Source organism: Gavialis gangeticus, unplaced genomic scaffold (genome assembly GCF_001723915.1).
Source record: "Gavialis gangeticus isolate Ggan-Ray unplaced genomic scaffold, GavGan_comp1, whole genome shotgun sequence".
In the NCBI taxonomy this organism is placed as follows: domain Eukaryota; kingdom Metazoa; phylum Chordata; order Crocodylia; family Gavialidae; genus Gavialis; species Gavialis gangeticus.
In genome coordinates this window covers 12,669,708-12,681,636 of record NW_017729032.1, presented here as the reverse complement: position 1 = coordinate 12,681,636, position 11,929 = coordinate 12,669,708, and positions in this window count along the sequence as shown.

The following is an 11,929-nucleotide window of genomic DNA, read 5'->3' as shown; positions in this document are numbered from 1 at the left end:
AGTTCCTGTTCCCCCGAGCACTGCCAGGAGTGACTAGAAATAACGGTCACAAGCTGGCAGAGGGTAAAGTCAGATTAGACATCAGGAGGCACTACTTCACAGTCAGGGCGGCTAGGATCTGGAACCACCTTCCAAGGGAAGTGATGCTGGCTCCTACTGTGGGGGTCTTTAAGAGGAGGCTGGATGAACCCTTTGCTGGGGTCGTTTGACCCCAGTACTCTTTCCTGCCATGGCAGGGGGTCAGACTTGATGATCTGCTCAGGTCCCTTCTGACCCTACTAACTATGAAACTATGAAACTATACTTAGCTGGAAATAAAAATCTGCCACCAGCCCAGCAAAATACTGTGTAGTGACAGATTCACCACTGACTCTCATACAGAGAGAGTAACCACCCAGACGAAATGACTGTGACATAAGTAATAAATGTATTTGATTGTTTTTTATTGTTAAATAATTAACTTGTGCCGAAGTTATGCCTCTGTTAGTTAATAAACCTGGACAGCCAGGGTCCGTTTAACTGATCTACGATGACCTCTGTGTTGTCTCATGTCCCACTGACAATTGCTCACAAATTCTTGGCTTGATAAACCCAAAAGTCAGGGGTGGATCAGTGAGGGACAACTGCTTGCTCTGATGGCGAGGTGAGCATCAGGGCCTTTTGTGCAGAGGTAGATTTATCCAAGTGTGCAACATGTTCCCAGAGTATGTCTGATCAACACTTACGGCCTGATTCTGTTCCACCTACTGGGTATTTAAATGGACTTAGGTGCCTAAATATGATTCTAGTCTACTTTATTTACGTCCTTAATGCACCTATTTTTGTAACACTCAATCATCATGCCCTTAAGAAAGAGTCACAAAAAAGCAGCAAGGTGGAAGAAAACCCACCCATCTTTTGTATTAACAGTTTTTCAGAGACTCAGGGAAGGTGAACCAGAATGGCACTTAGGCACTAAACGCTAAACAGTAAGCATATGATTCTGGCAACCATGGTGAAATGCCTTCAGTTTCAGTACGTTACTCTTCAGTAACACCCACATCTCAGCTCCACATAGTAGCACAGGTAAGATGCAAGTCTGGTACCTTCTCATTTTCACACCATACTGTGGCTTAAGATTTCTCTGTACCCTTCACAGAAAATCCATCCCCAAACCAGCTAAAGCAGTTTTTTTGTAATGTGTCTAGCAGACTCCTGCCCAAAGAATGCTGCTTTGGAGCTGGGATACAAAAATACTTTAACTCCCTCTGTGAACTTGGATGTTCTGCATGACTTGTCCAACCGCCAGAATCTAAACCTTGGTCTTAGTCCAGGAGAAACAGAGAGCAGTGAGGCAGCTTTTGTCTCAAAGCATGCAAATGCAGCTTCCAGGTGTTTGGCTAATTGACTGATGAGAGCTACATTGTCCACATAGCTAAAGTCTGTAACGGCTGTGTTGCCCATGACAATCCCTGAGCTGCAACCCACCTGTTTCTGAGATACAGACTATGTTGTGCATTTACCTTCAGCACAATATTTGTAATCTGGATGCCATCCATAGCTTTTCAGAGTGCATTTCTGCCTATGGAATCAAAGGTAGGTTTCAAGGCAGTGAAGGCAACACATAAGGGATGACTGAATTCTTGATTTAAGGCAAACAGTACAGCAAATAGCAGGAGACCAAGCAGAGAGTGGTCCCAGGCTGACCAACCAGTAGTGAAACTGAAATAATTCTGAGGAGCTATAAATTATGCCTTAGCCCTCACTGAAATTCTGTGTAGCTATACATAGACAAAAGACTCCAGAGGTACCCAAAAATCAGTGGTCACTTTTTTAAAAGTTGACCCTAGTTTAAACAATTACAAACTCAGACCCTGGTAACAAACGGACAGATTGTAAAATAATTGGGAATGCTAAAATTTGTAGGGCAAGTTGATAGCGAGTTGCTATCTTCATAAAAAGATGTGAATTTGTCCAAAAGAATGTGTTGATTTCAATAGTATTGTCATCCTTAAATTCTATGTAAGATTGTATATAATTAAACATTCATCCCTGAATTTATGTGTAATCCACAATTTTGAGGACCTCCTCTTCCTTTTCGTTAGAAAGTATGGACTAGTAAACCCAATATGTTTCATTTAGCTGGCTATATTTTAATAACATTTTTGGTTAGCATATTTGGTTCATATGCCAAGTATTACATTTTTCATTTCCCACAAAATCAGGACAAACTGTTCATCTCCTGCCGTCTCCAAGGCTGATTTGGCTAACTTTCAGCTATGCTAATTAGAGAATACAGCAGCCCTATTTTTATGTGTTTTTAAAATATTATAAATTCATTCCCAACATTTACATCTGTTCTGGGGCAAAATTATGTCATTATATATAAAGTGTAGTAATATTAATTATTTCCTTCTCATTTTCCCCCTCTCCCTCCCTGACCTTTCCAACCTCCATAAACACACATCATGGCTAGGGACAGATATTCAAAAAGCCTGAGACTGAATTGATTCAATCTTTGTAGGTTAGTCTAACCTGGCTAGGCTGAATCAATTTGTAACTGTATAGGCATCGCAGAAATGCAGGCACATGCCTGTAGTGGCTCAGGCTAGAAGCTGGGGGGTGCTAGAGCAGCCCTCCCTTCCCTTCCTGAAAGCTGAGCTGAGGGGGGCATGGCCAGGCCCTAGCAGGATGCTCTGTTTAGGAAGGGGTCCCCCTCCACCCCCCACAGCAGCCCAACAGGGAATTGATAACACAGTGTTTATTGTGCCTAAATCAGTGTTTATTACCCCATTAGGAAAACAACAGAGGGACATTATCAGCTACCTGTTGATTCTGCCTTTGTCCCATCTGACACAGAACAGCCATAGTCAGCATGTGGTCTGCTAGCTAATGCTGAGAGGTGTCTGCGTAAGGCAGAGGGGATGAGGGAATCCCAGCTTAGCAGGGAGTGGGGGGGGGAGTGGGGGAGCAGGGTGAAGCCAGGTAGATGCCTGCAGTCTCTGCCAGAGCTCCAGCCAGGGAGCAGATGGGAGGGGCCACTTCTGCTGTGGAGCAGAGAGCCCTGCCCAGCCCAGAGAGCATGCCAGGATGCTGGGGGAGTCTGGTTTAACTTAAACCAGGAACGGGTCTGGGACAGACCCATAAACTGGTTTGACCCAAATCAGTTAAGTCTGATACTACATTCAACCAGGTTTATCTCAAACCATTTCAGACTGGTTTATGAGCACTGAACATCTGTTCTGTTACAGGTTTAAACCATATTCTGAGCACTTAAACCGGTTTATGTGTAATGTCTGTCCCTAGCCCAAGAAGCCAAGGGGTTTTACAGGAGTGTAAACACCCATTCATACAGATCTACCTGCAGAATATAGGCCTAAGATTTTAAATTCTGACAGAATATAAGTGTCTTGGCAATAAATTATAATAATATAATGTCACTGGGTTTTAGGAGGGGATGAGGGAAGAGGAGAGATAGCACTGTTGAGCTTTACAAGAGATGGTGGGCAAAAATGGCTACACCATCCAAAAATCTTTGCTTCAAAATGAATTGTATGTTTGTTTATTAAGTCACTGAGAATTTGTTTAACCAGTTTTAAATGTACTACTGCAAACCATTAGATGAAGTTTGTCAGCATTAAATTCTTTGTGTTTAGTTGTAGCTGGTGTACATAATACCCTAGGTTTTTTAATTGAAAGTTCAAATTTGACAATGTGCACTGCTTTTTTTTTATTCTGGGATAAAACTGTTAAGATAGCCAATCCAGGTACAAAATGTGTTTATAAATATGTATTTCTTTACTTGTCTATTCCATTCTGTTTTTCCTTATAGCTGTTCTTAGTAATATATTCTTTTGATCAGTTGATCTGAGATCAACAAACTATTGCACAAATTTACTTATCTTCTCCTTTCTCTGCAGCTCAGTTATGAAGAAATACAACTCATATGATATTAATTTATGTCCTTTATCTTTTGCTATTTTATGAAATGTGAGGTCGAATAAAATGCTGTTGCACACAAAGCTCAACAGGTCTGCTACTGCACCTGGATTTAAATTGACATTGCGATGAACAAAGTCATTATTCAAGGTGCTAAGAGAAACTTGAAAAACAAATACTTTCAGGGCTTGTCAAGACCTGTTTGGATTGGAATGAACCTGCCTTGAGTGGAGGATCAGATTAGATGACCTCCCTTTTTTATGATTCTGTGGTTTAACTTGACAACAACTCAAAGCAATTCCAGGACCAATGGTCCTTTCCTTTGGATAACTTCCCTACTTTACTCCTACCTTACATGACAAGCACTGTCCACATGTCTTGCTTCTTAGTAAAAAGGGATAATGTGTTAAACCAGTGTCAAGGGAAGAACTAATCTATTACCAAAAAACCTAAAATGTCTGTGGAAAAGGAGCTATTCAGAGGGGAATTGGAAGCTGAGCCTATAGGCAATGAGACTCTCAGTCTCTTTTCCTCTTAGGTCATGGTCTCCAGCAAAAAATAACTTAATGATAACTGTAAGTTACTAACTGCTAGTAATCTGATGGCCCATGTAAAATGATTTCAGTGATGGCTTGTGTCGACATTACAAAAATTCCAGAAGTTGGTATAAGATGATACTTTCTGTCCATAAGTAATAAATTCACACTGGTTTGCTATGAGATTTGTTTCCTGTTTAGTGCAGCATAAGTGGAATGGACAAGGAGAATAAACAGTTCTCAGGAGACAGGCCAGGGTGGGGCAAATATGCCAGACTGCTGCTGATAATGTATCTCATGGTGGAATGATAGTTCTGCTATAAGTTGAGCAGTACTTACTGCTCACGTACAAGGTTTCAAAGGGAAAAGTCATTTATTAAAAACAAATACATGTCTTAAGAAATAATGATATTTACTTAGTGAGTGCATCTATACATGCAATTATGGTGCCTGAATAAAATGCAGAGTTTATTGTTCCAGAGTTAATTGCTCCAGGATATGCCATTTAAATGTGCACCCAGGAGCAATTAACTACAGAGCAATAAGCTCCTCAGTTGATTCAGGTGCAGCACACGGTGCCCCGCCTGGCAGGGTGTCTTGGGGGTCCGCCCGCCAGCCTGGAGCTGTTCCTCCCTGGCTTAAAGTGCTGCAGAGGGGCTGGCTGGGGCATGAGGGAGTTTCAGTGTGAGATGAGCCAGCAGGCAGCCCCCACACTGAAGCACCTTCATGCCCCAGCCAGTTGGGCAGTCCACATGTGCACTGAGGAGTTTTTTACTTTGCAGCAGGATAGTACTTGTAAATTCTGTGGAATAAATTAGTTTACTCCAGCTAATAGGGGTGCACATGTAGATGCTGAAACATTTACTGCACAGCTAATTAGTTAACTGCACAGTAAATGTATTGTGTAGACACACCCGCTGATAGTGTGCTCAGCCCTGTACACAATGCAAAATACAGTCTGCATCTCAAAGATCTTATAGCACACCATCCTAACCGAGAAACATTTATGTGCTCAACTAACTTTAAGCACCTCCTTAATCCCACTGGTGCTGATAGACTACTCATGTGCATAAATGTCTGAGGCTGGAATCTAAAAGAAAGAAGTAGAAAACAGGACATCGAAAGGAGGGTAAAACCATGTTTATGTTACTTACAACATCTTAGGGCATTAAAGCTGAGCTGATTTGAACTATCTAAATACTTTCCTTTTTTGGAATTCCCTTCATTTTACCCCGTGGAAAACATGAAATCACTTCCTTTTTTGTGTCTGCAGACATTGGAATATATTAACTCAAATATTCTCTTGCTTTTAGGATTTATAAAAGCTTAAATTTGCAGATGGATTTGCATTAACAGCATCTTTTTTTAGTCCACCATTGTGCATGTACACACATACACAAATCCCTGACATCTAAGAATGGCGGGCTGAACACAAACAGCCTGACTCGGGAGTTATCTCATTGATCTATATTTAGACCTTATGGAAGCTGAAGTAGCACCTGCTTACATCAGATCTGAGTGCCAATTTATTCCATTGGCATAAAATGAAGTTATTCATTTGAGTAAGGGAAGCAAGGATTCTCCTGGCTGTCCTGATCATAAACCTGATCCTGAAAACACTTTCAGATGTCTGGTTTTTTGTTAAATGAGTAGACTTTCTGAAGTCGCTCATTCAGACATTTACAGAACTGGGCCCAAGCGTAGTTATTTACTTTGTGTAGCTGGCAGTGTGAGTATCAACATTTTTGTTTTAGTTCTTCATGAAAATGTATGTGGGTGTAAGCTTTTTTAGACACAGAACATGAAAACATGAGCCTCAATGTTCCTGAGGGAAATCTATTAACTTCTGGGATGTGTGTGCATGTGTGTGTATGCAGCATGTGTAGCTACTAATTATAGCAGAGCAGTAGGCTGAAATAGCTTATCCATTCAAACTCTCTGTTTCCCTTTGCTTGTAACGTCTCTCAAAAATATTCATCATAGTCAGTAGGGTTGGAAGGGACCTGAACAGATCATCGAGTCCGACCCCCTGCCATGACAGGAAAGAGTGCTGGGGTCAGATGACCCCAGCCAGATGCCTACCCAGCCTTCTCTTAAAGACCCCCAAGGTCTTTAAAACACCACCAAGGTCTTTAAAACACCACCTTCCTTGGAAGCCCATTCTAAATTTTGGCCACCCTTACCATGAAGAAGTTGTTCCTGATATCTAGCCTAAATCTGCTCTCTGTCAGTTTGTGACCATTGTTCCTTGTTACCCCAGGAGGCGCCCTGGTGAACAGAGCATCTCCAATCCCTTGCTGCATCCCACTAGTGAATCTGTAGATGGCCACAAGATCACCTCTCAGCCTTCTCTTGCGGCAGCTGAAGAGGTCTAGGTCCCTTCATCTCTCCTCATAGGGCTTGTCCTGTAAGCCCCTAACCATGCGAGTGGCTCTCCTCTGGACCCTCTCAAGTCTATCAAAATCCTTCTTGAAGTACGGCGCCCAAAACTGGATGCAGTACTCCAACTGCGGTCTGACCAATGCTGCATAGAGGGGAAGTATCACCTCCTTGGACCTATTTATCATGCATCTGCTGACGCATGATAAAGTGAGGTTAGCTTTGCTGATGATTTCGTCACGCTGACAACTCATTCATCTTGGAGTCCACTATGACTCCGAGATCCCTTTCTGCTTCGGTGCTGCTGAGAGGGTCACTTCCCAGCCAGTAGGTGTGCTGGATATTTTTGCACCCTAGGTGCAGCACTCTGCATTTGTCCTTGCTGTACTGCATCCTATTGTGTACTGCCCACTTTTCTAACCTGTCCAGGTCTGCCTGCAATTGTTCCCTACCCTCCAGAGTGTGCGCTTCACCCCACAATTTAGTATTGTCCGCAAACTTGGACAGAGTACACTTCACACCCACATCCAAGTCACTGATGAAGACACTGAAGAGTACAGGACCAAGGACCAAACCCTGCGGGACCGCACTACCCACATCCTTCCAGGTCGATACCAACCTGTCTACTACCACTCTCTGGGTGTGACCGCTAAGCCAATTTGCCACCCACCAGACCGTGTAAACATTTATATCAGAATCTGTACTACAGAATACCTCTCAAATGTAGCAGGACAAGTAGGAAGACCTGGCTGCAAAGCTAGAAGTAGTATGTATGATCATCTGATGTAAAACGTTGGTTGTTAGATTTACATAAAGAGGCATGGAAGTAGAAGCAGGAAAAAGGAACAAAGGGGATATCAAACCTGGCACCAAATGGAGGGGACAAAGAAGAATAAAGAGGAGATGAGGTCAGTTACATGTTGGGACTAAGGAGCCTGGGGACTGGACTGCAAGGGCAAGGAGTTTAGACTTGATGTAGAGAGGAATGAGAAAACACTGGAAAAAACTGGTAAAAGGTAAACAGAATAATCGGTAATTATGGCAGGAGTAGTTTGGACACATTCAAAGAAAATCTAGAAGGCCATTGAAAAGCAGGTTACAGGATATGAAGCTGGAGAAGCAGTTTGGCTATCAGGATACAAAGGAAGGAGGTGATGACTATTTAAAAGCTGAGGAGGAAAAAACACAGCATGGTGTGAAATGGCTCTCAGGTGGTCATGTGACTTCCAGTTTATGGGCCTGGGTGACAAGAATGTTGATGGCAGCCGTATTGTGGATAATGGAGAGGGTAAGCAGGGAAAGAAAATGGCTCTGCTTTTGTGTAGCGTGGCCACACCAGCAGCCCTAACTTTCCCCCTGCCTTCCTTTTAAAAGGGCCACCTTTTGCATCTCTGTGACAATGCTAGGTCAGTAGTCAGAGCAATCAATGTGCTTGTGTTATTGTATTCCCAACTGTGCCTCTGACAAGGGCCAGTATGACTTTTGACTTTAACCTTTATATCTCAGTTTCCTATCGGCACAATCAGGATAATAATACTTAACTACTTCATAGAGGTGTTATGAGGCTTAATTAATTATTGTCTGAAAGATTCTTGGCTGGAAGTTGTGATAGCAATTCAAATTAAAGCTAATTCTCGGTGTTGTCAAGGTTGAACATTATGCTAAATGGCTCACCAAATGTCAAAGAAAAATAGATTTGTCTTTGAAATAGATTTAAAATTAATATAGTATAATCATCTAGGCAGTGTGTGTGCTTCCACAGTACACAGAACTGGAGTTGTTCAACTGTGTGTTATAGCCTTTGTACTGTAACATTTATATACAATTTATCAATGTGTTAGGTGGGGTGCTGGGTTGCTTTTTCAACATAGCAAGTGCCATACAGTACAGAGAAAACACTGCTAGGAACGCACCAGATGTCACATACTGCACTGTAGGAATCCCATCAGGTTAGGATAGAAATGAGTGTAAAACACAGAGGGAGGCCTGATCATGCTAGCATGTTTGTCCCTTCATGATAACTATATTTAATTGTACTGAGGACGTGTTCAAACATTAAAGGAAAGTTCATCAGGTCAGGAGACAAGACTTCCACAGAAGCCCAGAATAGGCAGAAATGATCACTAGCCTCACCCTTTGGAGAACTAAATATAAAATGGGTGTTCTTGCATGGGTTTCCATCAATTTCTTCATATCCTTGCTCTCATTCACACCCATATAAACAAAACACAAACCACCTTGAAACTAATCAAACCAGCTTTGTTTAGTATGCAAAGGAAGATAGATTGATAGTATGATATCAATTTCTAAATCCTTGGGAGACATTCTGATATTATCTGTCTTGGTACTTTATTGGCCTGCACTGCAGTGGTATCTGAGCCCCTCCCAACTAATTACAAAGCAACAGACAATTACAAATATTAGCTTTTCCTTATTCTCTCTCTCTTTCCTTTGTACGCGTAAAAATGAAGATGAAGATGTTCTTTTTTAATTAATGGGGTTAAGTACAGGCAGCCCCTGGATTTACAACACAATCGGTTCCTGAAAACGGTGCCATAAATTGAAACGTTGTAACTCGGAACCAATTTTCCCATAGGAAACAATGTTATAAATGGGGGATTGGTTCCTGAACCAAGGCCCAATACCCTGTTTTCACCAAAATAACCTAGAATTTTGTACTTGATCAATTATAGATGAATTATATAGCTACATTAATGTATTTATATTGTAAATAGCAATCATATTGATTTGGAAGGATGTCTTTGAGATGACTTTGCTGGACTTTTTGAAAGGCTCTCGGTTAGACTTTTTGAAGGGTTCTTGCCTGGAGTCTTCTCAGGAGTCTTGGCTGCAGGTTTTTCTGGATTCTTGTCTGCTTTCTTAAAGAAAGTGTCCAAGGAAGTGTGGACAGACGTTCTCCAGGGAGATTGGTGACACAGTGACTTGTTCGCTGTCATGGCATCACATCAGATCAAGCATTGTAAAGTTGAAACATCAGAAAGTTGAAACAGGGTGTCAATTTAGAAACGTTGTAAGTGCAAAATGTTGTAACTCAAAACGTTGCAAGTCAAGGACTGCCTGTAGTGAGGTGTAGATGTCTCTGAAGAGCTACTGCAAGAAGGCAGAGTTAAGTTTTCATTTGGTTTTGGATGTTCTATGGTTTTAGGTGCATTTGGTTCTGGGTGTCTTTTCAGGTGGTGATGAATTAGTTTTGCCTCGTCCCTGTGATAGTATGTCCCTTGTAGTCACAAATTTCCTCTGACAGCTAACAGAGGTACTGGTCCAGGAAAATGCACTGGTCAAGAGAAGCTGTAGTTACAGAGAGAGAGGTGAACTCTATATTAGGTAGGGCCCACCCTGTGGAGGACTCTGCAGTAGGCAAGAGACCTCTAAGTAGGCTGCTGAAATCCTGGCCCCATTGAAGTTAGTAGCAAGATTCCTATTGACCTCAGTAGGGCCAGGATTTCAAGGGTGAAATCTGATTGGGAGGCAATACGAAGAGATGAGCTGAAGTGTTCACATATGGCTAAGCAAACAGGCTGAACAATTTTGTAACTGCCTTTCATGGTGTGCATCTTCATTCCTAGAGATGTCTGATAGGATAGCCTTATAGGTAGCTGTAAATGAACATGATATTTTGGGGATTTTTTTCTTGTCCTAGATATATAAGAATCCAAAAGCACTGAGGAAGTTTAGATATGAATGATTTCATAGTCACCAGGCAGATGCTCCCATGAAGTAGCATTAAGGAGGTGGCAAGTTGTTAGTACTTCCCTTTACCGACCTGCATAATCTGTGCCTGACTTGGGTTCAGCTGCAGCCAGCTGCCCTTCATTCCTGTGCTGATCTTCATTAGGTATTGTAAGGCGATTACCTTATTTATTTATCCTGTAAGAGAGACATCAGGGTCGGTATCATCTATGTGCCACTTCTGTTTAAATCTGTGTTGACCAACAAATTCCTTCATACTGAGCCTCAGAGGCATCATTCAGGGAGCAGTTCTGGGAGCAGGAGAACTTTTGCCCACCACATTTCTATAGGTTTAGTATTTCCGGCCTGTGCTTTAGCTTCTTGGAGATGGGACAGGGGCACATATTAATCTGAAGTCTGAAATACTGCAGAGTTGGATGCCCACGGATTCATTTGTGTGTCAGTTTGCTGGACCAAAAAAATAACCACCAGAGCAATAAGTTTTTACTCTGTAGATCTAGGTCATATGGATACTTAGGAAGATGGACACAGGGCAGCACTGTAGCTTTTATTTTTTACAAATAGAGTGAGACTAGGTAACTTGTGCAAAATCCCAAACAGTCAACAGTAAAGCTGGAGAACGAACCCAGGAGTCCTCAGTAGAACTATGCAAAATGATTGATTTGTTCTGGTTAACGAAGCGTTCTGAAAAATTTTACAAAAAGTATTGTTTCAGACTAACCAACATGCAAATGTTGGGGAATTTTTTGACAACATTTCAAGTTAAAAACATACAAGTTATTTGGGGGTCAAAGAAATTGCTTTACTCAGCCTGAAGTGCTTGTTTTGCTTAAGGCAGGCAAGGTTCTTTGGTTAGATGTGATATCTTTTATTGACCAACTGAGTAGTTGGAAAAAAGTTCTTGGCAAGCTTTTGGGTGCAGTCACCCTTCTTCAGGCCTGGGGAGTCTCTGGTGCTCTGAGTCGCCAAGAAAAGCTAAGTGTGGCAGGATGTCAGTGAAAAGGTACACAGATAAAAATTAGAGAGACAAAAAGTAAATCAGAGGGGGAGCAGGAAGGGGAAGAGAGTAGGAGAAAAGAAAAAAAGGGTGAAGGGAGGCATTACAGTGATAGAATACAAGGGTTTTGCTTCAGGGTTTTTAAGCATTTTAATATAAATAATAAAAATTAAAGTCAATGAGGGATCAAGGTGCTTCATGTGAATCTCAGTGTTTCTTGTAGAAAACAGGATGAAAGGAGAACATCACAGCTCTCTCAGGAGCTCAGTGCTTTGAGGATTTCTAGACTGGGTATGGCTGAAATCACCAGGACTCTACCAGGTGTTTGGGAATCACTGGGATCTGCTTTTTAAATCTGAATTCATCCAAAAAGCACCCACAAAAGGTT